The 25,160-nt window shown below is 40.5% G+C and overlaps 1 protein-coding gene across 1 annotated transcript in view; it reads left to right on the top strand.

The window, feature by feature from the left end:
- The window catches only part of MTNR1A (melatonin receptor 1A), a 341,422-nt gene that overhangs the window by 55,066 nt on the left and 261,196 nt on the right, over positions 1–25,160 (top strand). The gene's annotated exons all lie outside the window — the stretch shown is intronic.

The raw sequence follows: 25,160 nt of genomic DNA, 5'->3' as shown, positions 1-25,160 counted from the left end.
ATCACTGCCTTAATGAAGTGGCAGCATTATGCATGTGCAAGAGTGATGCCCTCATGGCTTGCCCCGTTACAGTGAGTGATCCCAGAAGGAAGACCAGGCAATGATGGAAGAGCCTGAGTGTTTGACAGCATAATGCTGGAGGGCTTCCTTTGACAGGTAGATCTGTCATTATGTGATAGTATTCTGTGTTTATAGCACATTATGGCATAAACCTCTTGGAGGCTCATTAGGAAACAAAAACTTCAGTGACGTTTAATACTGCTTCAATGTGTTTGGATTTGTTGACAATTAGGTGGGGGGTGCTTTAAATGAAGTGTACTAAAACAGCTCTTGAATGCACCATCTTCAGACGAGATATAGGTACTGTGCCTCATAAAAAGCAACAGAAAAGAAACAATTTATCCATGTCTATGTAGCACTAACCCCCGAAGGAGCTGCTGGTTATTTTTGGGCTTACCGTTACCTTCCATTCTCCTTGTTGCACGTCTAGGGGATGTCCCATGGTAGGTGACCCAGTAACTTGAGACTGACAATAGATCTACCTGAATGGATTTTATTTGCAAACAATTGAACAGTCTTTCAACTTGGGATCAGAGGGTTGGAAAAGAAAGTTCAGGTACTCTTAATGTCAAAGTCCAAAAATTGTTAAAGAACTTGCTTACATTGACTGCATCCAGAGAATAGCCATTCGCAGCTGGATGAACATTCAGGTTGGACAGTCCTTCTCTCACAAGGCCTAGCATCCAACAAGGTGCTCACTCAGGAACAAAGTCTTTGTCACAGACCTTTTTGCGGAACACGTAGGGAAACAAAGCTGTAGAACACTTGTAGGATACCTGGATCTTTCAGCCTGCTTGGCGATATCCACAAGACGAGATTCTCTCGGTAACTTCAGCCCTTCCAGGCTCTTGTTAAGAAAACCAACCCGTACGTGGTGTTCTTCTAAAGAGTCCTCCCCTGGAATACTCAAAGTACAATGGGTCTCTCCCAAACCAGAGACGGCACCCAACCACCTCAGAATCCTCCTTTAGTTTCCCTGCCTTGGGCTAGCCAGCCCGAGGCATTAAAGTTGGGTGGATCCGCACCCCAGGCCATAGCCTTCCTGGGGGCTGGTCAGGAGGACCAGGAGCATGTAATCAGCACATCATACTAGACGGAACCTCGAATCATGTGACGTCCGCATCTTAAATACCCTCTACCAGAGGGCACAGCGAGAGGGCCACTCCCACTGACCTGGCTCCGAACGAGAGTAACTTAAGCACCTGACCAAACCATAGTTCCATGCCTGCCACCAGAGTCAGTGCCCCCTGTGGCCAGACTGAACATCTCACAGTCCAGTCAGACTGATACAGAAGTCAGATTTAGACAAATAAACCCAAACCAAACTGCAGTTTAGACAAAGTTTAATTTAGAAAAACGCATAGCACATACTCTTCAGGAGCATCTAAAAACGTGTAAGACTGTAAAAATCAAATTTAGACATAATGCACTCTTGTTGCTAGACTGTAATATGACAATATATTGGCTGTAGTATCTAATCCATGGGTGCTCAACCTGTGGCTCTCCAGCTGTTGTGGAACTGCAAACCTCATGAGGCATTTCAAGGCTGACAGTTACAAGCATGACCCTTAAAGTCAGAGGCATGATGGGACTTGTAGTTCTGCAACAGTTGGAGGGCCACAGATTGAACACCCATTTACTTTGGCTTCCACTCAGTAGAGGACCATTTCACAACAGCTATGATCTCTGTAACAATGTTAGCTCTGTGTGACTCATTACATCAGTATGTAGTCATGATACTTTAAACTGAATCTAAAAGGTTTTCTGATAAAATGATCGCAGAAGATGGTAGTCTTGTCAACTTAATGAATGTTTCTGAAGCCTTTCTGAGTGCTGCTTAGTATCTAATGAAATTTCTTTTTTTAAAGAGCTATAATTACACTGGGACTGCAGACAAAAGTTCTTTAGTTTTCATTTGTGTAGGGAAGGCTTATAACTTATATAAGGTTTTTACTGCTGTATGTGTCTCCATTTAGGGGGTTCCTCTCACTTCTTGCTGTATCCCTGGCACAGTTAGAAAATATATCTCGAACAGAGACACAGACTGCAATAAAAACACATCTTTTAGTATCAGGCTTCTAAAGACACACTTTATGAGCTTTACTCACCTACAATGCCTTGAAAATGTATTCATACCCCTTGAAATGTTCCACATTTTCTCATGTTACAACCAAAAACGTAAATGTATTTTATTGGGATTTTATATAATAGACCAACACAAAGTGGCACATAATTGTGAAATGGAAGGAAAATGATAAATGCTTTTTAATTTTTTTTACAAATAAACATGTGAAAAGTGTGGCATGCATTTGCATTCAGCCCCCGAGTCAGTATTTTGTATAACCACCCTTCTCTGCAATTACGGCTGCAAGTCTTATTTGGGTATGTCTCTACCAGCTTTGCACATCTAGAGAGTGAAATTTTTGCCCATTCTTCTTTGCAAAATAGCTCAAGCTCTGTCAGATTGGATGGAGAGCGTCTGCGCACAGCAATATTCAAGTCTTGCCACAGATTCTCAATTGGATTTAGGTCTGGACTTTGACTGGGCCATTCTAGCACATGAATATCCTCTGATCTTCTAAACCATTCCATTGTAGCTCTGGCTATATGTTTAGGGTCATTATCCTGCTGGAAGGTGAACCTCCGCCCCAGTCTCAAGTCTTTTACAGACAGGTTTTCTTCTAAGATTGCCCTGTATTTGGCTCCATCCATCTTCCTATCAACTCTGACCAGCTTCCTTGTTCCTGCTGAAGAAACACATCCCCAAAACATGATGCTGCCACCACCATGTTTCAGGGTGGGGGATGGTGTATTCAGGGTGATGTACAGTGTTTATTTTTTTGCCACACATAGGGGGTTATTTACGAAAGGCAAATCCACTTTGCACTACAAGTGCAAAGTGCACTTGAATTTGCACTGAAAGTGCACTTGGAAATGCATTCGCCGTAGATCTGAGGGGGACATGCATGGAAAATAAAAAAAACATTTTAGCTTGCACATGATTGGATCATAAAATCAGCAGAGCTTCCCCTCATTTCAGATATACCCCTCAGATTTACAGCGACTGCACTTCCAAGTGCACTTTCAGTGCAATTTCAAGTGCACTTTGCACTTGTAGTGCAAAGTGGATTTGGCTTTCATAAATAACCCCATAGTGTTTTGCTTTTAGGCCAAAATGTTTAATTTTGGTCTCATCTGACCAGAGCACTTTCTTCCACATGTTTTCTGTGTCCCCCACATGGCTTCACGCAAACTGCAAACTGGACTTCTTATGGCTTTCTTTCAACAATGGCTTTCTTCTTGCCATTCTTTCATAAAGTACAGATTTGTGGAGTGCATGACTGATGGTTGTCCTGTGGACAGATTCTCCCACCTGAGCTGTGGATCTCTGCAGCCCCTTCCAGAGTTACCATGGGCCTCTTGACTGCTTCTCTGATTAACGCTCTTTGCCTGGCCTGTGAGTTTAGGTGGACAGCCATGTCTTGGTAGGTATGCAGTGCCATACTCTTTTCATTGTTGGATGCTGGAATAAACAGTGCTCCATGAAATGTTTTGGTGTGTTCCTTGGCCATCATAATGCTGTTTGTTCACTAAGGTTCTCTAACAAGCCCCTGAGGGCGTCACAGAACAGCTTTACTGTATTTAAACTGAGATTAAATTGCACACAGGTGAACTCTATTTATTAATTAGGTGACTTCTGAAGGCAATTGGTTCAACTAGATTTTAGTTTAGGGTATCAGAGTGAAGGGGGGTGAATACAAATTCACCTAATTTTCAGATATTTATTTGTAAAAAAATGTGAAAAGCATTTATAATTTTCCTTCCACTTCACAATTATGTGCCACTTTGTGTTGTCTATCACATACAATCCCAATAAAATTAATTTATGTTTTTGGTTGTAATATGACAAAATGTGGAAAATGTTAAGGGGTATGAATACTTTTTTTTAGTGTATGTCACTACAGCGCACATAAGTGACATCCGAGATAGAAACCAGCATGCAGAAGAAGTGTGGAATGCTGAAGAGGATTTTGGAGACTGCAATGCTGGAATGTAGAAGTGGTTGGGGAAATGCGGTACCAGAGACTACATACTTTCTTTTATTGCAGGGGAGGAAATATTTCAAATCTTTAGAAACTCTTATGCCACGTACACACGAGCAGACTTTTCGACGAACTAGGTCCGACAGTCTTTCCGACGGACTTTCGACGGAGTTCTGACGGACTTTGCGAATGAATTTGGCCACACACAATCACACTAAAGTCCGACGGATTTGAACGTGATGACGTGCGACCGGACTAGAATAAGGAAGTTCGAAGCCAGTAGCCAATAGCTGCCCTAGCGTCGCTGTTTGTCCGTCGGACTAGCATACAGACGAGCGGATTTTTCGATAGGAACTGGATCCGGCGGAGTTCCGGCGGAAAAATTTGAAACATGTTCCATTTCTAAAGTCTGTAGCCCACACATGATTGAATAGTCCGCCGGAATCGTTCCGTCGGACCCTTGATGTCGAAAAGTCCGCTCGTGTGTACGGGGCATTAGAAACTCTTTAAAACACCTATAAACTCTGCTATATTTTTTTTAATAAATGGGTCCCCGGGAATTTCATTGCCATAATGTGCTAGTATGCACTGCATATTAGAACATTACAGCAGACTTACCTGTCAAACTATGCCTTCCAGTGACGTGCTTTTAGTGTTCCCACTGGCTAAAGGTGCTTCCATCCTCTCCTGGTCTTCCTTACAGGTTTGTCTGTTTGACTGCTTGCATGTCCAGGCCATGATTACATCACTCCCACATATGCGCACATGGAGACACTCCATCATGACACAGAGCAGTGCCGTAAATGTACGCAGGGCCTTGTATTTTATTTTATTTTTTTAAGTATACAGGACATTCTCTGATTGGACAAGTTGGGGAACATTACATCACTGTCCCTCCTCTCCTCCCTGCAGAGAATGCCCTGGTTAGGTATGAAATATACTGTATGTACTTTTTTCAAGCTGGATTAATATAATTATGCAAAACAAATAAGTTCGGCAGTTCAGTTTTAACCTTACACATAATGCCTCAACTCTTTAACTGCCACTTTGCTGGACAGTTTAGACTGTTAAATGATATCTAAAAAAACAACAAGCTTATTGGCCGGACCACCAGGATAATGAAAAAGAAAATGCTAAAGAAAAGAAAAAGAATACAGCTGTCACATATAAAAATTGGTAACCTGCAATATAATACTTTTTTGTTTTGGGGTTTAATACAGCTTTAACTTATACTTTTTTATTGGTTAACTGAAGTTATTAAAAAAATTTTGGACCCCTCTAGGTCTTTTCTTAGGTTTTGCATGATTCAGAAAATGGTTATGAACCCCACCCATATGTATACACAGAGCTACAAATATAAAAACATTTTTTTAAATAGGTGTGCTTTATAAAATTCTATGCATGAATGCAAAAAAACCTCCTCTGTGCCGTAGCCCCCCAAATACATACCTGAGCCTCATCTCGATCCAGCGATGTGCGCGAATACCTGGGTTCTCTGGGGACCCTCCCTCCTCATTGGCTGAGACAGCAGCCGGAGCCATTGGAGGAGAGAGAGGGGGCAGGAGCATGAACAAGCCTGCTTGGGAGCACCCATTGTAAGCTGCTTGTTCTGGTGGCATTTCCGAGGAGGGAGGGGCGAAGAGCACTAGCAAGGGAGGATTGGGGCTGCTCTGTGCAAAACCACTGCACAGAGCGGGTCATTATAACATATTTTAATATCACTTTAATGTTTCAGGCTCTGTGTAAAAATATGTGGATTTGCAAACCATTTTCCTAATTGTATAATGTCTTAGGAAGGGACCTAAAGGGGTTCTGAAAGCTTATATTATTAAAAACTTAAAAATATCATTTAAACTACAAACGTTTTGCACCTTCACACATAATGAAACCGTTATATAAACATGTTAGTTACAAGTGAGTACATCGAATACTTTTTACTTGAAACAGGACTTATTGATGGCAAGTCATTTCCTAGCATGGCTTCTATCTCCGCTTTAAGAACAATTGGCTGCTACCACAAGAGAAATATATCTCCATGTGAACTCTACACCCAGTCAGTGGTAGTGATCACCTAGTTTCCATCAGTGGAATTACTGTGTGCTCAAAGGAATTTCGAAGGGACCACCTGTAGTGTGATGAAGAAAAGACTCTACTCATTAACAGGTATTTATCTGGAGACTAACCGTACTGTCAATTTACAACGTATCAAACAACCGATAAAGTGATAATGATTCAGAAGGGATTGTGCCTTTGGAGAATCATATTCATTTAGAAATATCATTCACCCTTGGCTTCTAATTGAATTTCAGTTTCTGCTGTCAGATCAGATAATTGATGACAGTTGATGATTAAATGCACTTTTCATATCATCATTTCTCTTTCTATGGGTTAAGGTATAAGCCCCACAGTAAAGAAAATAGAGATAATCATTTAGTGTATTTTACTGTAGGTAATTTTATTTTGTTATCCCTTCAGAAAGGTGCTGAGTGATTTACTCATATAAATATCCCAAACATTAACTGTACAAAAAATATCCCAAAAATTAACTGTGCAGAAAAAATGTGTGCAAAAAAGCTGGTAGCATGCCACAAGATATTCTTCACAGTCCAAACATATATAATACACAATATGCTGTGCTTAATTGGATATCAAAATAGTATAGCTATAATGTCCAAAAAGGTCACTTGTGAGCCTCTTGTGAAAAGTTCAAAACACAATACCTCTTCATAGTGCTCCACCACTAAGCTGAGATTTTAAATCTGTTTACCAGACTTCCATAACTCGTAAACCAATAAGAGTCAAGATGTGCATCTCATTACAATCCATATAGATCACCGTGATCTTTAGATGTTAAGCTCAAAAGGTAAGGTCATTTTCCACCAAGATTTTCATCTGCAATATTCATCTGCATCCATATGAGCAGTTAAGTACCCAAAATGAGAAGATGAAATGCTCAACCGTGTTAAAACTGTAAATACTTTAATTAAAAGAACTAGTAGTGCACTTGCAAGAGTAAAATGGTAATAAGCACTGCAACAAACATCAAACTACATGTGTAACATAGAAAATAACCGTCTTCCAGGTGGAGCTTGTTGTGATATCATCACACAGACTGAAAGTCGGTAATTTTCTGAGTTCCATATGTTCCACGACCTCCTGGTTTGGTGGACGTTGCAGATGAATTCCTTGGTGGAAAGTGATATAACAAAAACCAAAGAAATTTCCAAGCTCAACTTACCGACCAGCCTACGGCCAACTGAATTGACCTGTCCAACAGTATGCATTAAAACTAGGATTTAGTTGCATACATTTTCAAATACATGCGTAAGCCACAGAGCTCCGACAAGGCATCCCATTTTCTGTGAACCTACACTTTAACTTCTTTCAGTCTCCATCAATGAAAGCACATGCATTTAGATGGACAGGTGTAGGACAGATAAACCTGGAGGGAGCCCATCCCTCCTTAAAGGCACAGGGGCACACTGAACACCCAGCCCATAGCACTATGGCAGAAAAGGTGTCAGTGCGTTGCTATAATTCATAGTACAAACAAGTGGTTACTACCCCCACCTGTAACTGGTCATTGCAGCAAGGAGCATTGGAAAGGCAATGCGTATAAAAAAAAAAAAAGAAATTTGCAAGCTTGACTTACCGACCAGCCTGCAACCAACCGAAACGACCTGTCCAACAGTATGTGTTATAAACAGGGGTTTTGTTGCACACATTTGCAAATACATGCGTAAGCTACAGACTCCTGGCAAGGCACCCCATTTTCTGTGGACCTAGACTCTCATTTCTGTGAGTCTCCAACAATGGTAAGGTCCTTGGTGGAAAGTGACCTTACCTTTGGAGCGTAACATTTATAAAGCACCTGTGACCCATATGGATTGTAATTAGATGCACATTTTGACTCTCATTGGTTAAAAGCCATAGAAGTCTGCTAAGTAGATTTTACGTCTCAGCTTGGTGGTGGAGCACTACAAACAGATGTTGTGTTTTGAACCAAATGTAGTGTGCCTATAGACTCCAGTGACAGAGATCCACTCCTGTATTTAGCCATTGTGCTGTCAGTTATGCTGTGCTCAGCGTTCCATAAGGAGACTGTAGCGCAGTGGCATAAATAGAGCTGAGTGCTTAATATACAAACCCAGCTCCTATATGTATAGTAAGGATATGCAATAAAGACAGTGTGTGCATTAGCAGAATTTAACATTAAGCTTTCTGCTCTGCTCATACAGAAGTGCTGTGCTCTGCCAGGGTGGCTAAGTGTAGTCCAAATGAAGGTGTCCTATGTTTAAATGAAGGTGTCCTATGTTTAAATGAAGGTGTCCTATGTTTAAAAGCCTTTGGGTAAAGGGTCCACGCTATTTTTTCTGATACTATATAATCAGTTTCAAAGTCTCTTTTAAGTGATTTTCCTGCCGTTGCTGTCTTTATTTTATGATGACTGTTTATGTGAAAAACTAGAGTAATTTGACATTTCCTCTTTCGGAGCACAAAATCCAAACCAAATGCTAGAGATTTTATCATCTCTTCATAATCCCCACCCGCAAATTCTTAAGCTCTGTTTTTTTTCTAAGTCCATAGTTATTTCCTGCTTTGACATTTCTGCTTTTAAATCCTTATAATGATATTTCAATTATTCAGTTTTATCATTTTGCTCTCCCGGGCCTCACATTGTGGAGAGGTTTTGTCCATGTGGTATCTTGATACAAAGGGCAAGATAAAGTTTAACCAGAGAGATCTGACAAGCTAAATGGAATGATAAAATACAAAGTGTCCTTCCCTCAGTTATCTGATGAGAAGAAACATTTCATGCTGAATGCTGCAGAATGTCCTCGCTGTAGATACTAAATTAAACTCCCAATCTTTCTCTAAATAAGATAGCATTATTGTTATGGCTGAACCAGTTGCCAGTAGGCAACTATACTGCCAGCAGGCAGTTGCCAGTAGGTAACTGTACTTCACTATGTAAATCTATTCATTTCCAGCTTAATCTTTTATTTACTATCATTACAAGACTTATTTTTTAAATAGCAATATCCCTAATTAACTGTAAACTACCTTTTCAGACAGTGGCAAACTCCTCGTATCTCCTAAATAATTTTACTATAGATTCCCTCCCCTACCTTCATTTTGTTTAATTCTTGATAGATGGTTGCATGGGATATATTTAGATGTCATGCATCCCTTAAAATGTTATTGATTAACTACTTAATTAAAAATTAAAAGGAGGGAAATACTGTAGCTGCTGACTTTTAACATAGGGACACTTACCTGTCCATGGATCTAGTGCTGTCCTCACCCAAACCCGTTCTTCACTGGACTTCACAAGGGGTTGTAAAGGTAAATATTTTTTCACCTTAATGCATTCTATGCATTAAGGTGAAAAAACATCTGACAGTGCCAGTGCCCCCAGCCCCCCCGTTTTACTTACCTAACCCCTCAAAAGTCCCGTACTCGACCCGACATCCTCTTCGCTGCTCAGCCTTGCTGGCTGATTGGCTGGAGTGGATTGAAAGCAGCGCTGCCATTGGCAATCAGTGAGTGGCTATAGCCGCCGGCTGTACCACGGGAGCGTGCCCGCAAGTGCTTCTCACCATGCGAGGGAGCTCACATGAACGTGAGAAGTACTTGCAGGAGGAAGCAGAGACAGCCGCTGAGCGACCCCAGAAGAGCAGGTTTGGGCCACTCTGTGCAAAACGAGCTGCACAGTGGAGGAAAGTATAACATGTTTGTTATTTAAAAAAATAAATAAAATAACTTTACAACCCCTTTAAGTTCACAGCTGGGTCCCCGCTGTGTATGTGCGAGCTATGCTGTGCAATGTGAAGGGTCTCGCAGTCTTCTGGGACCTACGATGGTGTCCCAGAAGGCTGCAGGTGAAGGTGGGGGGGGGGGGTGTTGGTAAACTTCCACTTGGATCGTTGCGGTTGAGGAGGGGGAGAGGAGGCAAACAAGCAAAACTTCCCCTTTTGGGTGAAGTTCCGCTTTGAGTAGTGAAATTAAGAATTTTTTGAAACATTTTTAATGAATTCTAATATTCATTTATTCTGATATAATTTTATCTATTTCAGTTTTGCAAATAGGTAAGAGACATTGGTTGATGGGGGAACACCTTCAAGTGAACCTTTGCCCAGATCTTGCATAATAAGGCCCGCCATACATAGGTTTATTTCCAACAGAATTTTCTGTCTTTCGAAAATCTTAACTAAGAACTTTCTAATTAATGATGGGAAAATTGTGTGAGAAATATAATTTGAAAAAGAATTGTGCATGAGCATAGAAAAAAAAGAAGATTCCCAGCCACGAAAACTATTTTCTGTAGCAACATGAGGTGAAATTGAAGGCTTGGTTGGTTGAATTTCAAAATCAATGGTGGCACCTTAGGATAACACAATGCACATATTTTCTGATTTTCAAAAGAATATTTGTTTGGTAATTGAACGATGTATTAGGGTTAATTTATATGGTCCTTCCTGGCTGGACACCACAGAGATCAGCATATTTCTGGAGTATGGCGAGGTGTTTTCAATTACGTGTGAACAGGATGTCTATACAAATCAATGACAGGTTGACTGTCCGTAGCTCCTTGAGCGATTACATTTTGATAAGGGACAGATGAGCAACATTATAGGCAGACTGTCAACTACTGCAACTGTTTTATTGCATAAGGACAGCTGTGGACCACTTAGGCTGGATTCACACCTATGCAGTTGTTGTACTTTTTGCATTTTGCAGATTTGCACTATAGACTATGCTCCATAGAAATCCATGTTAAATGGACTGTAGTGCAAATCTGCAAAATGCAAAAAGCACTAAAATGGCATAGGTGTGAATCCAGCCTTAGCCAGTGATCCGTAGAGGCTAATCAGGCTCAGGTATTTGGAAGCTCCTGACCACACCCGCAGCAGAAATGCACTGATCAGGACAGCATACAGCCAGGAAAGGTTGTGCGAACAAGTCCTAAAGCATTTGCCTATTCTGAACATGTAGTAAACACCCTTCAAAACAAGACCACATTTACTTCGGCATCTATAAGCATTAGGGTAACATTAATTTTCAAAGTTTACAATACAGGCATTGAAATCTTAGCCTTCTTTCTCTGAGAGCAGATCCTGGGAGACTATCAGCTTTCTATATTGAACAGCCAGAAGGTGTTTCTAAGCTGTTAGCAACCAAGTGAAACCAAAATGTATTGCTGACTCCTAACTGTAATCTCTGAGAATGAATAACTATACATTAAAAGACATCAGAAAGGTCAAGGGTAGCTTGTTATATAGCTATTTTATGTGAAGGTGTAGAATTTCTATGGCAGGGGTGCCCAACCTTTTAAAGAGCGAGGGCCACTTAAGTGACTTAGTAACCAGTTGCGGGCCACAATGAGTGTAGCGGGCGGATGACAGGTCCATGTCCACTCTACATATGCAGAGCGGACATGGACATGGCTCGCTGTACTCTATGGGCCCTCCGATCTGATCTGCCATGATGGAATGGGACGGATCCCCCTTCTGTTTTCTTTAGTGGATCGGATTGAAGGTAGGTGGGTGTATACAGCCACAAGTGCGTTTTGTTTACATCTTTGGCTCAATAGAGGTGAAAAGAGGGTTTGATTGGGTCGGACCATTCATGCCAAAGGGGCCTAATGCTGGTTTCACACTGACGCACTGTGGATTACCTGCCCTGCATGTTCTGCGCTGCACCTGCGGATCAGTTTGAAAGCAGCCCAGTAACCACTGCAGAAGAGATATGCCCATATATACACTGTGATTTTAGTAATAAACTTACTTTTAATAGCAGTCTTCCATTCAGGTATTGCTGTCCCAGGCAGAGTGCATTTGGTATCACTCCGTCTGTGACAGGAGATAAAGCTATACAGGAAGCAGGTTTATGCAGCTTTGTAGCCACTTGCTTTCTCTACCGCCAGCTTCATTAACAACACTGATGCTCTGGGATGGCGGGTTGACAACCCACAATCTGGGCTTGCCAACCCACCATTTCAGAGCAGGAGGTCGCGGGCCACATCAGAGGGCTCCGCGGGCCACATGTGGCCCCCAGGCCACTGGTTGGGCACCCCTGGTCTATGGTCTGGTCTATGGTCTAGGTACATGTGCACTTTAAGAACATATAAGCCTCAACTCTTTGCTTGCTTGGAACATTGGATGTGTGGAATAACGTTGTTGTTATTCTGCCTGGGCTGATGTTTTTTTTTTAGATATATATATATAATGACGCCCATCTTGAAGCAAGTTCATGAGCATGATGCACATACAGGTTGAATAGCAGGCGGCCCACATGCTGTGGTGTTGTATGGTTACCACCTCACATTGTGCAACCACCATCTTGCAGAAAAAGAAGACTTTTTATTTTTTTCCAAATCTGTAAAAACAAAATACAATCCGTATAGATATAGACATTGATAAGTGGAGGAGATACAGATGCAGGGACGGCAACGCTCAACTATACAAGGTAATCAGCAAACACTTTCTTTAGCTGCCTCTTTATTTTACTATTGTTAGCCAACAATGATACATTTATATAAAACAAACATGAATTATCCATGTTTTGAGAACAACTTTTTATCTTTGAAACTTCTATTTCTTATTCACTATTGTTCTTCAATGTCAGATAATTTGCCATCTGATATTTATGTTTCTGCCTCAGGACTCTGACCCTTAATTATGTTACTTTAGAACTGCTATTGACCCTATTTTGAAATAATACTCGCCTGTATTAAATCTCACATGTTTCCCTTGTGCTTTCATAGGCATATTTATGATTCATACACATTGACACATTTAGATAGATTCTTTGGGCATAGAGACTACACATCTGTATCTTGTCCATTACATTATACAACAAACAAAAACCCAATGATTGCTTGGATACAAAGGGCCAGTTGTGTTATGTGCTATGTGTTATCAATTCTCAGAAATGTTGCAGTTTTAGTGTATACATTGTCAAAGGTATCCAATGAAAACTTTCCAATGGGAGGTGGGATTTGTGTACACCAAAAAATAAGAGACATGATAGAGACCATGGGGCTGATCTACTAAAAGCAAATAGACCATCCTGTTTGCAAGGGAATTTAGGGAATGAGATGAGGGTCTAGACTTCCATCAAACAATCAAAAATGCAGATACTTATTTATTTTCCTTGCATGCAATTTGGTATTTTTTGCCAAATGATATTTTACCATTTTATTTATCCCAGGGTCACAGAGGAGGCTTATGGTAAGATTATTTTCAGTTTACCAAGCCTTGCGGGTGTATTTATCAGCTGAGGGGTCCCGGGAGATGTGGAGCTTCAGCTGCATATGTCTGTCGCCGGAAACTCCGCCTCCTCCCTGCTCGAGTGTTAATTCTTAAAATGATATTAAACACACACTCATAGCTCCCAACTGTCCCTGATTTAGAGGGACTGTCCCTGATTTGGAACAAAACTCCTCTGTCCCAATTTACTCTTATTTGTCCCTCATTTGTCCCATATTTTGGTCTGATCTATATAGGTGTATATAAAATGCACTATTTATCTTTCAAAAAGTGTTTCCCAGTGCTAAATCTTTCATTCAATTTATAAATTTAGTTGAATTTGTAAATTTCAAGAGCCAGTATGGGTGTGGAAGAGGGGGTGTCCTATGTGTCCCCTCACTCCTATCTCAAAAACATGGAAGGTATGCATGTATTCAGTTACATTATCCCTTATATATATATATATATATATATATATATATATATATATATATATATATATATATATATATACACAGGGCAGCCATCAGAAATTCTGGGGCCCCTCACACAGGCTTTAGGCCTTGGCCCCCCAGAGCCTGACCACCAACATTCCTCAGGGACCGTCCACTGGCCGTTCCACCAGATCCACCCACAGGCCATCCCATTGAGTCCTTTGGTGCACCCACTTTTATTTTAACACTCTTACAACTTAATGTACGCCCAGCATCATCCATTCCTCTCCACAATGTATGCCCATCCACGCCCAGCATCATCCATTCCTCTCCACAATGTATGCCCACCCACACCCAGCATCATCCATTCCTCTCCACAATGTATGCCCACCCACACCCAGCATCATCCATTCCTGTCCACAATGTATGCCCACCCACGCCCAGCATCATCCATCCCTCTCCACAATGTATGCCCACCCACACCCAGCATCATCCATTCCTGTCCACAATGTATGCCCACCCACGCCCAGCATCATCCATCCCTCTCCACATTGTATGCAGATCCATGCCCAGCATAATCAATCCCTCTCCATAATGTATCCCCATCCACGCCCAGCATCTCCACAAGGTAACAATGCATGCCCATCCACAGCCAGAATCATCCATCCCTCTCCAGGATTCTGGGCGTGGAGGGGCATACATTGTGGAGAGGGATGGATGATGCTGGGTGTGGATGGGCATACATTGTGGAGAGGGATGGATGATGCTGGGGGCATGGATGGGCATACTAGAGGGATGGATGCTGCTGAGTGGGGATGTGCATACCAGAGGGATGGATGATGCTGGGTGGGGATTGGCATACTAGAGGGATGGATGATGCTGGGTGGGGATGGGCATACTAGAGGGATGTATGATGCTGGGTGGGGATGGGCATACTAGAAGGATGGATGATGCTGGGTGGGGATGGGAATGCTAGAAGGATGGATGATGCTGGGTGGGGATGGGCATGCTAGAGCAATGGATGATGCTGGGTGGGGATGGGCATGCTAGAAGGATGGATGATGCTGGGTGGGGATGGGCATACTAGAGGGATGGATGATGCTGGGTGGGGATGGACATACTAGAAGGATGGATGATGCGGGGTGGGGATGGGCATGCTAGAAGGATGGATGATGCTGGGTGGGGATGGGCATACTAGAAGGATGGATGATGTCTGGTGGGGATGGGCATGCTAGAAGGATGGATGATGCTGGGTGGGGATGAGGGTGATAGAGTTGCATTGTGAAAATGGATGAGGATGATGATTTCACAATGCAACTCCATCCTCATCCATGCAACTAGATCATGCCAGCAGCCTCAGGTGACAGTGTCCCATCCAAGGATTAAGTGAGTGAGTCAAAATATACAGCATGGGAGGCACAGGCAGCAGCACACACTAACTCTGTGACTTACCCTCCATGCTATTCTCTCATAGCTGCATTCACCCGGGAAGGCTGGGTCCACTTTCACTACTGACGAACTGACCACACCCTTGACTGAGTCCCGGCCAATTAGATTGCACACTAACCTAGCAGCAGCCAGCATGTTCCGCCTCAGAAGGGAAGGAAGCAGAGCAAGTGCTGGCCTTGATCACCTGCCGGGGGGGTGTTACTGAAAGACAGCGGTGGCTCAGGGTTGCATGCTCCTTTCTGCATCTCTATTGCGAAGGTCAGCGGCTGCCTGCAGATGAAAATTTAACTTTGTTTGCTGCTGGGGGGAGGCGGGGAGCAGGCCCCTTGAGACACACGGGCCCCTTACAACAGCATTTCCTGTAGCCCCCTGATGGCGGCCCTGTATATATATATATATATATATATATATATATATATATATATATATATATATATTTATATATGGATAATAGCACTGTAATTATTTTAATTTAAAAAAATGTAAGTAACTTTTTTCCTAATCGATATACAGCTGTCACATGACCCAGATCTTTCCCACTTCTCTGCAGGGAAACATAAGCAGGAGGAGCTTCTAGTCCTCTGCTGCTGGTCACATGTTCAAAGAAAAGAAAAAACAGCCTTGGAATACAGAGTAAAAATAAATAATTAATATCAATAAACTGTTTTAAATTGTCATACAAATATATATATTTGAAATCAAATCTTTATGATTTTTTTGGCAATAAAATGGTGTGGGTGGATTTTTGCCAATCACAGGCTGTGTTGCACCCCTCCAGCCTGTGTCTTAGAATAAGAGGGAGGGGAAGCCACCATTAATCAAGATGTAATATCCCATCCCAATAGTGTAGACATGGAGAAGGAGGAGGGATGGACTGGGCTGTGATTTCCCACTTTGTATATGGCTACATGTGTGACTCTTTAGTCACACGGGCTACTCAGATGTGATAGGAAAAGAATGCTCAGGGTAGAAATACACTGAAAACTGAGCATGTACACTAGCTGCCAACACTGCTCTTCAAAATCCCCAAGTGCAGTGGGGACATGGACAGAAGGGGACGATAGAGAAAAGCAAGATCAACCAGGTATTTTGCAGAATACAGAAAACAAATCCCATAGTGACTTTTTAATGATGTGGGTTTAATGACCGTTTAAGATCAACCAATTGGTATTTACTCTGCTGAATTCAGACCTGCACAACGTGGATTGGTTTGGAGTGGAGAGGTTTGCATGGAACACTACACTTAAAAACTAAAATTCTTTATTACATAGGGCCATAATTGCTGCACATTTTATTTGGGTATTGTGTTGTACAAATGCAGTGATGTTTTTACACATATCTGAGAGCCTCTGAAAGGCTTACCTACTTTGTAATCTATCCTGACATTTACCAAAACACAATAATTGTAATAATTCTTAGAGAAAAAAATATCCAATTCTTAAGGCTGTATGCTAACTCAAAATGTTTTCTTGACATTTTATTATTAAGAATTGATTTGGTTTACAGGAAAATGATTTAAACTGTGAAACTTTTCAAGCCCAGGGGTTCAAGGTACATGTTCTTCTTCTGATTCCATGTGCAAGAGAGTTTATTTAAACAGCTGTGAAGCATAACCAAGCAAACTCTCATTTTTTCATCGCCTTACTGAGTTGCATGTAAGATTGCTTTTTGTCTTTTGCTAAAAAATAAATAAAATAAAATGGATACGTAAGACACGGAAAGTAACCTCAGTAGGGATTCAAACACATATTGAAGATACAGGCCAGCCAAACATGAAAACAATGTTTTTAAACTCAAGGGACGCATCCTTCTTGCTGAGTGGTTTTACAATCATTCTTGTATTTATGTAGATGGATGGATGCAACCTAAATCTCCAAGGCTGCTGGTATTTTCCTTCAGAAATGTCAAAGCAGTTTATAATGCGATAAGACAAAAATGGACATGACTTGTTTGTATAAAGGGCTGGTTCATATTTAATTACTTTTTCCAAAAACTTTCCTATGCACTACAGCAGCCTTAATTCTTTAACATGTGGTGTTGCATTATGTAGAAAAAAAATCTTACTTTTTAGACTACTTATTTTGTTGCTGCCTCCTCTACCGTGTGTTGGATGTGCTCCCCAGAAACTCAAAGATCAGCACTTTGTCCACTACCAGTGTATGTGTGCAGATGGCTCTCTATCTAAAAATACCATTATTATGGCTTTAGTAAGGGTCTCTACTAGAGAAGAGGAGGGATCCAAAGTAACACAAAACCAGATAATTGGGAGCTATTATAAAAGAAACACTTAAAGGGGATGTAAACCCACTCTCACCAATTATAAAGTAATGGCATAGTGCCGAACTATAAGGATATGTATGCCTCCTGCATATATCCTTACCTTTCAAATATCTTTCCTTTCTCTATTTGGAGCCCAAAAAAACTCCGGATTCAGTGGGGGGGACAGTTATCTGTCGCTCGGTAACATTCGTGACGTGGCAGATTATGAAATCTCGAAATGCAGCACACATTCTCTTCTTCTTTAATGAGATAATAATGAATCTGCTTTGCTTGTGATACTGATGGAGTTGTTGCTAACAAATTTTCAAAGACTTTTATTTTTCTAGTGATAGCAAGAATAATATAATTATGCTTATTTTTTTATTTTTTTTGGTGCCACAACACCATTATCCCGTAGTTTTTAAGATCAAAGATACAACTATGTTGGTGTCCCTTGTTAATTTTACATTGTATTTTTTAAAATGTAACTGCCTACTCCCAAACTGTCATTTGAAGTAAAACACATAGCCAAGTATTATTCTACAATTTTTTTGTTATTTCGCATTAAAAATGAAAACTAATAAAATTAGACATGCTATCTGCCAATAGAACTTAACCATTCTATGCATCCAAAAATATAGAAACGATAACAAATCAAATCATTATTATTCAACCAAAAAATAAAATAAAAGCCCCAGGCATGTGTCCTGCTTCTTAATATAGGGGGTCAATAATGCCAGGAGTTGGTGAAAGAAGTAGAGAGTTGATGAAAGAAGGGGTCCATCATCTGGAAATAATTCCGAAAAACATCCGGACTATTCTCCTGGAGCTCCCGCAGCAATGGCATATGACATAAGTGGTCACGATTAATAAAGCAACACATTTTTGGTCCAAGAAATCCTCCTCCTGTTTCTGGACTTGGGTTAAAGCAATAACTCCAAGGCCAATAATAACTAACACGTCATCTCCTCTGATTCCACAACAAGGCTGGTTCATGAACGGCCATTCAGAAATGAACAGAAAAGTACAAAATGAAAAGTGCGAAATGAAAAGCATGAACTGAAAAGTGTGAAACAACACTCCCCAAACTTCTACTAACATGAAATTAGCAGAAGGAGCCCAAAGTGTGGCACATGACAATTGAACTTGCTCTTAATTGGCTTGTATTATGTGTAGTACATCACTACGTTTGTGTTTGTTGGCCGACAATTGCTTGCCGTTTGTATGCAACACAAGTTTTGGGCCAACGCCCTTCAGACAAAAGTCCGAGGCTTTGTCTTCAGAAAATCTGATTGTGTGTATGAGGCTTTACAATCTGGTCAATCTTTCACAGATCTGCCCATACACGTACCAACAGTATCTGCACATTATACTGCCAATAGATAGCAAATGATAATGCCATCTCACCTTTGTATCAATGGCCCATATTTGTAAAATTGAAAGTGAACTAAAGTTGCACCGTTCAACGCCCAACCCATTCCTGCACCAGCTAGTATTGCTCCACAACACAGAGTAAACTTCACATCCCTGAGGAGCTAATGTTCTTACCATAGTTATCCAGAAAACAAAAAAAGTACACACGCTAGGGTTCTTGTTGTCTGTGGAAAAAAAATGGAGCATCAGCTCCGTGCAGACAGTATGCCTAGTGGTAATTGAAACTAGGAGCCCAGTGGTAACAATTTAGTTACTTTGTCCATATAATTATCTTAACCTGCTTAACTTTAGGTTAAAGCTCTCAACAATTGTACTTTGATATGTTATATTGGAATAATAATAATAATAGTTTACATCCAGATTGGTCTCTTTAAATGATATCCTAAATGATACATAGAACACTTAATGCATTTTTTAGTGAATGGAATTACGACTTAATATGTATAGGACATTTTAAATGAGAAGCTTAAAGGCATTTTCTGTCCTGGAAAGCAGGTCCCTTCATTGAAATGCATGAAAGGATAAATTGCATCCTTTCTAAAGAACAGCTTATTTTAGAATTTCAGTACTAAGTGGCAGCTGGATTATGGAAATCATGTGATGCCCTACACAGGATATACTGTATATTCCAGCATATCTCCAAACAGCTTGCATTGTCTTCTGAGCACTTCATAATTATGCATTTTATAGAACATTCAAAATGTTTGACTTGAAGTTTTGCCAAAATAATGATTACTAAGAAAATCCATAGATTAAATTAAATTTACTTGTCTGTGAAATTGCAGTGAAGTGTAATTTCTATCGAAGGAACAGTTGTAGTTTAGTAAACAGATTCCTTTATCCCTTTGGTTAAACATATTTACAGGCTGATTTATTTCTGTTGCAATTTTTTTAACCCATAAAGGGCAAAGGGCAAAACTATAAAAAGTGCTTCATGCCATGCCATGCCCATCTATGGATGCTCTACTATGCTGGATCCATATCACAGTCTATTGGAGGTGCACACCTCCTTTTTCCACCACGCCCTCCTATGTATTGTACCTGATAGACCTCAGGTTGCAGACCCACTTAACGCTTCATAGCTCCACACTGTACTGTACATTGTTTTCATTTGCTTTTTCTCCTGGTGAACAGCCAAGACTGCAAGCTGTGTAGAGAAGAATAGGAGAGATAATCTGGCACAGGGCTGCATTAAAGGTCTACGTTTAGGTCTAATACATATGAAGGTGATGGGGGAACCTGTATAGGGATTTTAGTATAAAAGTATCCCTGACTTTTAAAGTGAACCTTTGCTTTAGCACCTCCTCCGATCCCATCAGGTATGTACCCACCTTTCCTTCTTTCCTTGCTCCCTTTCACTCCTGCCCTTCACCACTGCCTGTCAGTTTCTGTGTTTGTCTCGCCCCCCCCAGTTCCTGCTGCTATTACTAGCTGGCAGTAAAAGTGATGAGCAATTACAGCCAGCTCCTCTGTTCAATTAATTTCTCCTACACTGTGCAAATATTTTTTTTTTAAATGATGCCGGATCTTTGATCTCTTCTGGACGGTCACGTGGCTCTTCTACAACAGGAGGGGCTGAGTGGCCAGCACAGCTGTCACGTGACCTCCCTGACCGATGTCAGATAGGGATCTCGGCCCCTCCCTCTGTGGCCCATAGATCGGAGGAATAGAGCAGCTGGAGGTCACATGACCGGCCAGAAGAAATCAAGGATAAGGTATTTAGAAGCATCGTTTAAAAAAAACATTTACAGTACACAGTGCAAGAGAGATTAATAGCACGGGGGAGCTGGCTGCAATTGTTTATATATGTGATAGAGTCTTGCGATCAACCCAGAAAACAAAAATAATTTTATAAGTGCTAGAAACACAGTGTGTGCGTGAAAGATATTCAAAAGACCAGCTGCTAGCATTGGTCACATACCTATATGCATGTGCATAAAAATCAATATATGAGTGAATCATAAAATATAAACAAATATCAAAAATCATTGAATCAAACAACATATACTGTGCATAATTAATGTCCATACAATAAAGTGCAAAAAAAGTCCATATTAAAACTGAAAATTCCACAAATGGATGTCGATAGATGAACAGCTAAATGTAATTGTGAAATCCTACATAGAGCTTCCAGACAACCAACAAATCACCTCACTCATGCTCTCCCCAATGGGGTGAACCTATACAGTGAGGTGATTCGTTGGTGGTCTGGAAGCTCTATATAGGATGGTGGTATGGTGGTATGCCTCCAAGTTGCCATATTGCATTGAATTCTACGGAAAATAAAAGCAATGCAGATTGAAAAGGAAAAAAGTCATTTTTAATAATATTAAATTGCAATATGATTTGTGTAGCAATTATATGTACTTACTTACTTTTTTATTTGCTATATTTAAAAAAAAAAATCTTGATGTACAGTAGATTAGTTAGTTTTTCAATTATTTGCAAACATAAAAAGTTAATTTCATAAACATTTAATACAGGGTGGCTCGGTCACACAAAGTATGCTAGTTACAAAATGAAGCACTGTCTGTATGCTTGCTGGCAGTATTAGATGATCATTTCTCTTTTAAGGAAAATAAGTGCTCTTATATGACACACTGAGCAATCTGAGTAATCTGATCGCCCTGCTATTCAACCTTCAGAAACATGTTGCCCTTGTTTAGAGTTCTCTACCTGCAAGGGGTAAATATGACACATCTACAATATATGTGAATAGTTAATATTCATATTTATTGAACATTAAGATTTGTTTAATTAAAAATAAATAATAATATTAATAATAAATAAGCACAGAAAATTATTATTACTCCAACATAAGTGACCAAATTTCTTGATTTTGGAACTTTTGCCTATAGTAATACACTCTTCTTGAAATATCCAGACTTTTATAGCCAGTTGTGCCTTAACGACATTTAGGAATCATTGTTCCATTCACACCATGATCGTGTTCATATGATGTTCAGTATGGCCAATTAGAGCCATAGTGAGCTTGAGACAGAAGTCATGGCCAAATAGGATATGACAGAACTAAAAGGCCTAATTCAAAATAGTTTAATCCGTGCACAGTAAAATGTGCACCAAATATGAGCTTGATGATTTCCCACATTACAACATCAGCATAATTCTTCTGAATAGGATGTGAACTTGCAGCTTTATGTTAGCATTGTCCGATGCTACCTAAAAAAATGGACATTACGCTTTATTCTTTCTTAACTAACTGTACATGTTATATGATATTTTAGGATTCACATGATATGTATGTTTTGTGATCTGCTGGCTTTCCTTTATATGCGCTCCTTTATATGCGCTTTATAGAGTTGTGCCTTAGAAGTATATTCGTGAAAGTGGGTATATGAAATGGGTAAAAATTGAACAAACGTGAACGTGGGTATATGAAATGGGTAAAAATTGAACAAATAGAAAACACAGTACAAGACAATGCCTTTTTTTTTACATTTATGCCTGGTGCCAGTATAATATGTCCTTTGTTTGGAACGAAAGCTGCACCTTTGTCATAAAGTGATTATGCTGTTTGCTTCATCAAGGGAACACTTCTAAAGCTTTAATACTCCAATATGCGACAATGGATAAGCTATATGCTAGATCCCAATATGTTTTATATGCAAATCATAGTTGATGGAGGCTTGGACGAATTTTAAAACTTACATTAAAAAAACTCCTTTAAAGTATACCGGTTGCTTCTTAAAACATGTCTAAACTTGCTACTGCTTAAAAATGCAGGCAGTTTACAAAAATCTTCTTGAGCACTCTAGTATGCAAATGTTGTCACTTCTCTGGAGTATCAAAGGTAGCTTTCCCCTTGCCATATTCCTGTTAACTCATCACTATTAATGGTGGCCTTAGCAGCCAGTAGGAAGAGGGAGGGAGGCAGCGCTTGACACTGCAGAGAAGTTTTGAAATGTCCTTATTTGGGATTCAGGGCACCTGGGGAACTTAAGAAGACATTTGAAGATGCCTGTATTTTTGAAGATACAGCCAGTATAAAAAGTTTGTAGGTGTGCTTCAATGCAATGAGGCAAACTTTCGTGGGAGATAAGTTCTTAAATTAGCATTTCATTTTTTTTTTTAATGTAAAATGTTCTTCAACCAGGAACATCTCTCCACTTAAAAAAAATGAATATGCAGACTTGGACCATGATTTCTAAGCTGTAACCTTGTGATCAGGAAAGATGTAATCTACATTTGGCCAACTGCAATTGAATAAGCTCTCAAATGAACTTGATTTCATATGTGATGAGATTGGAGCATGCAAAAAGACACTTCAACCTTGATAGGTATTGATGAAAGCTAAGAGCCCTTACCACTGAATAATAAGCTTGTTTGATATAAAACTATTGTAACTACTGAGTCGGTGACATCACTATGTTCTAGATGCTAATTTGTGATGTTAGTCTACAATACTCTACATCTTTTACAAAGATTTAACTTATTTAGAGGCGATATGGCTATTGTACTGGTTGTTGGAAGTGTGAACCAGAGATTGTGGCCCAATGCCAAAAAGTTCCTAGTTCTGGTGCCAGCAGAGGCATGTTAAATTCTACAGCAGCCAGTTTGTCTAACCTTGCAGCAGTAAAAATTCTGAACTCTCTAGCATTGAGTTGCTTGTGTGCTGCAAGCAGGTGGTAACATTTGACTGCATAGATTTGTGCTAAGCTTATAGTTTGCTCAGGCTCCAAACTTAAACACACACCAAAAGTGCAGCAAGCAGGACTTTAACCACTTTCAGACCGGACCATTTTGCTGGCTTAAGACCAGACCACTTTTTGCGATTCGGTACTGCGTCGCTTTAACTGACAATTGCGCAGTCATGCGACGTGGCTCCCAAACAAAATTGATGTCCTTTTTTTCCCACAAATAGAGCTTCCTTTTTGTGGTATTTGATTAACCCTGCGTTTTTTATTTTTTTCGCTATAAACAAAAATAGCGTGACAATTAAAAAAAAAACGCATTATTGTTTACTTTTTGTTATAATAAATATCCCCCCAAAAATATAAAAAAAAACATTTTTTCCCTCAGTTTAGGCTGTTACGTATTCTACATAGTTTTGGTAAAAAAAAAACGCAATAAGCGATTATTGATTGGTTTGCGCAAAAGTTATATTGTTTACAAAATAGGGGATAGATTTATGGCATTTTTGTTAATATTTTTTTTTATTTGTAGTAATGGCGGTGATCAGCGATTTTTATTGTGACTGCGACATTATGGCGGACACATCGGACATTTTTGACACATTTTTGGGACCATTGTCATTTATACAGCAATCACTGCTATACAAATGCAGTGATTATTGTGTAAATGACACTGGCAGTGAAGGTGTTAACCAGTGGGTGGCAGTGTAGGGGTTAAGTGTTCCTAGGGGCGTGTTACTAACTGTGGGGGGGCTGGGCTTTGTTTTAGTGAACATTAATCTCTTCTCCAATCACATGGAGCAGAGATCAGTGTCACTTGTTGCTAGGCAGAACGGGGAGATGCTGTTTACAACGGCATCTCCTCGTTCAGCCGCCCTGTGAGACGATCGCGGGTATGTCTGCGACGATCGAGTCCGCGGGACCCGTGACTGGACTCACGGCGGCGCACTTGCGATGGCAGGGCGGCATTTAAAACTAGATGTACCTGTACGCCAATATGCCTGCCCGTGCCATTCTGCTGATGTACATCGGCGTGCGCCGGTCGGGAAGTGGTTAAAAACACAACTGAAACATAACTGACCAATGTAAAGAGTTCCATGGGATTTAAACGGATACATTTGCGTTTTTACAATGAAGCAGTGTGAAAGCAGCCAAGAATGTAACAAAAATGCAACTGACTGGTGTAAAGAGTTCCACAGGATTTAGAGGGATGCATTTTTATTCCACTCTTTTTAACTGAAAAACTGATCAAAAACTGATCATTGTGAAAGGGTCCTAAAATGATACTAAAGTCTATTTTTTTTGTTATATTTACCTGCTCTGGTTTTGCACAGAGCAGCCCAGATCCTCCTCTTCTCGGGTCCCTCTTTGGATCCTCCATTCTGTTGAGTGCCCCCATCGCAAGCAGCTTGTGATGGGGGCCCCCCAGCTGAGCCACAGCTCTCTGTTTCCATTCAGACACAGAGCCACAGCCTGGCCCATCTCCTCTCTATCCTCATTAGCTCACTGACTTTGATTGACAGCAGAAGGAGCCAATGGCATTTCACTGCTGTCTCATCCAATGAGGAGGGAGAGTCC

This window comes from Lithobates pipiens, unplaced genomic scaffold (genome assembly GCF_037356315.1).
Source record: "Lithobates pipiens isolate NorthernLeopardFrog02 unplaced genomic scaffold, aLitPip1_a1.2 Scaffold_13, whole genome shotgun sequence".
NCBI lineage: Eukaryota > Metazoa > Chordata > Amphibia > Anura > Ranidae > Lithobates > Lithobates pipiens.
The sequence above is the reverse complement of the archived record's forward strand: the minus strand, read 5'-3'. Positions and strand labels throughout refer to the sequence as shown.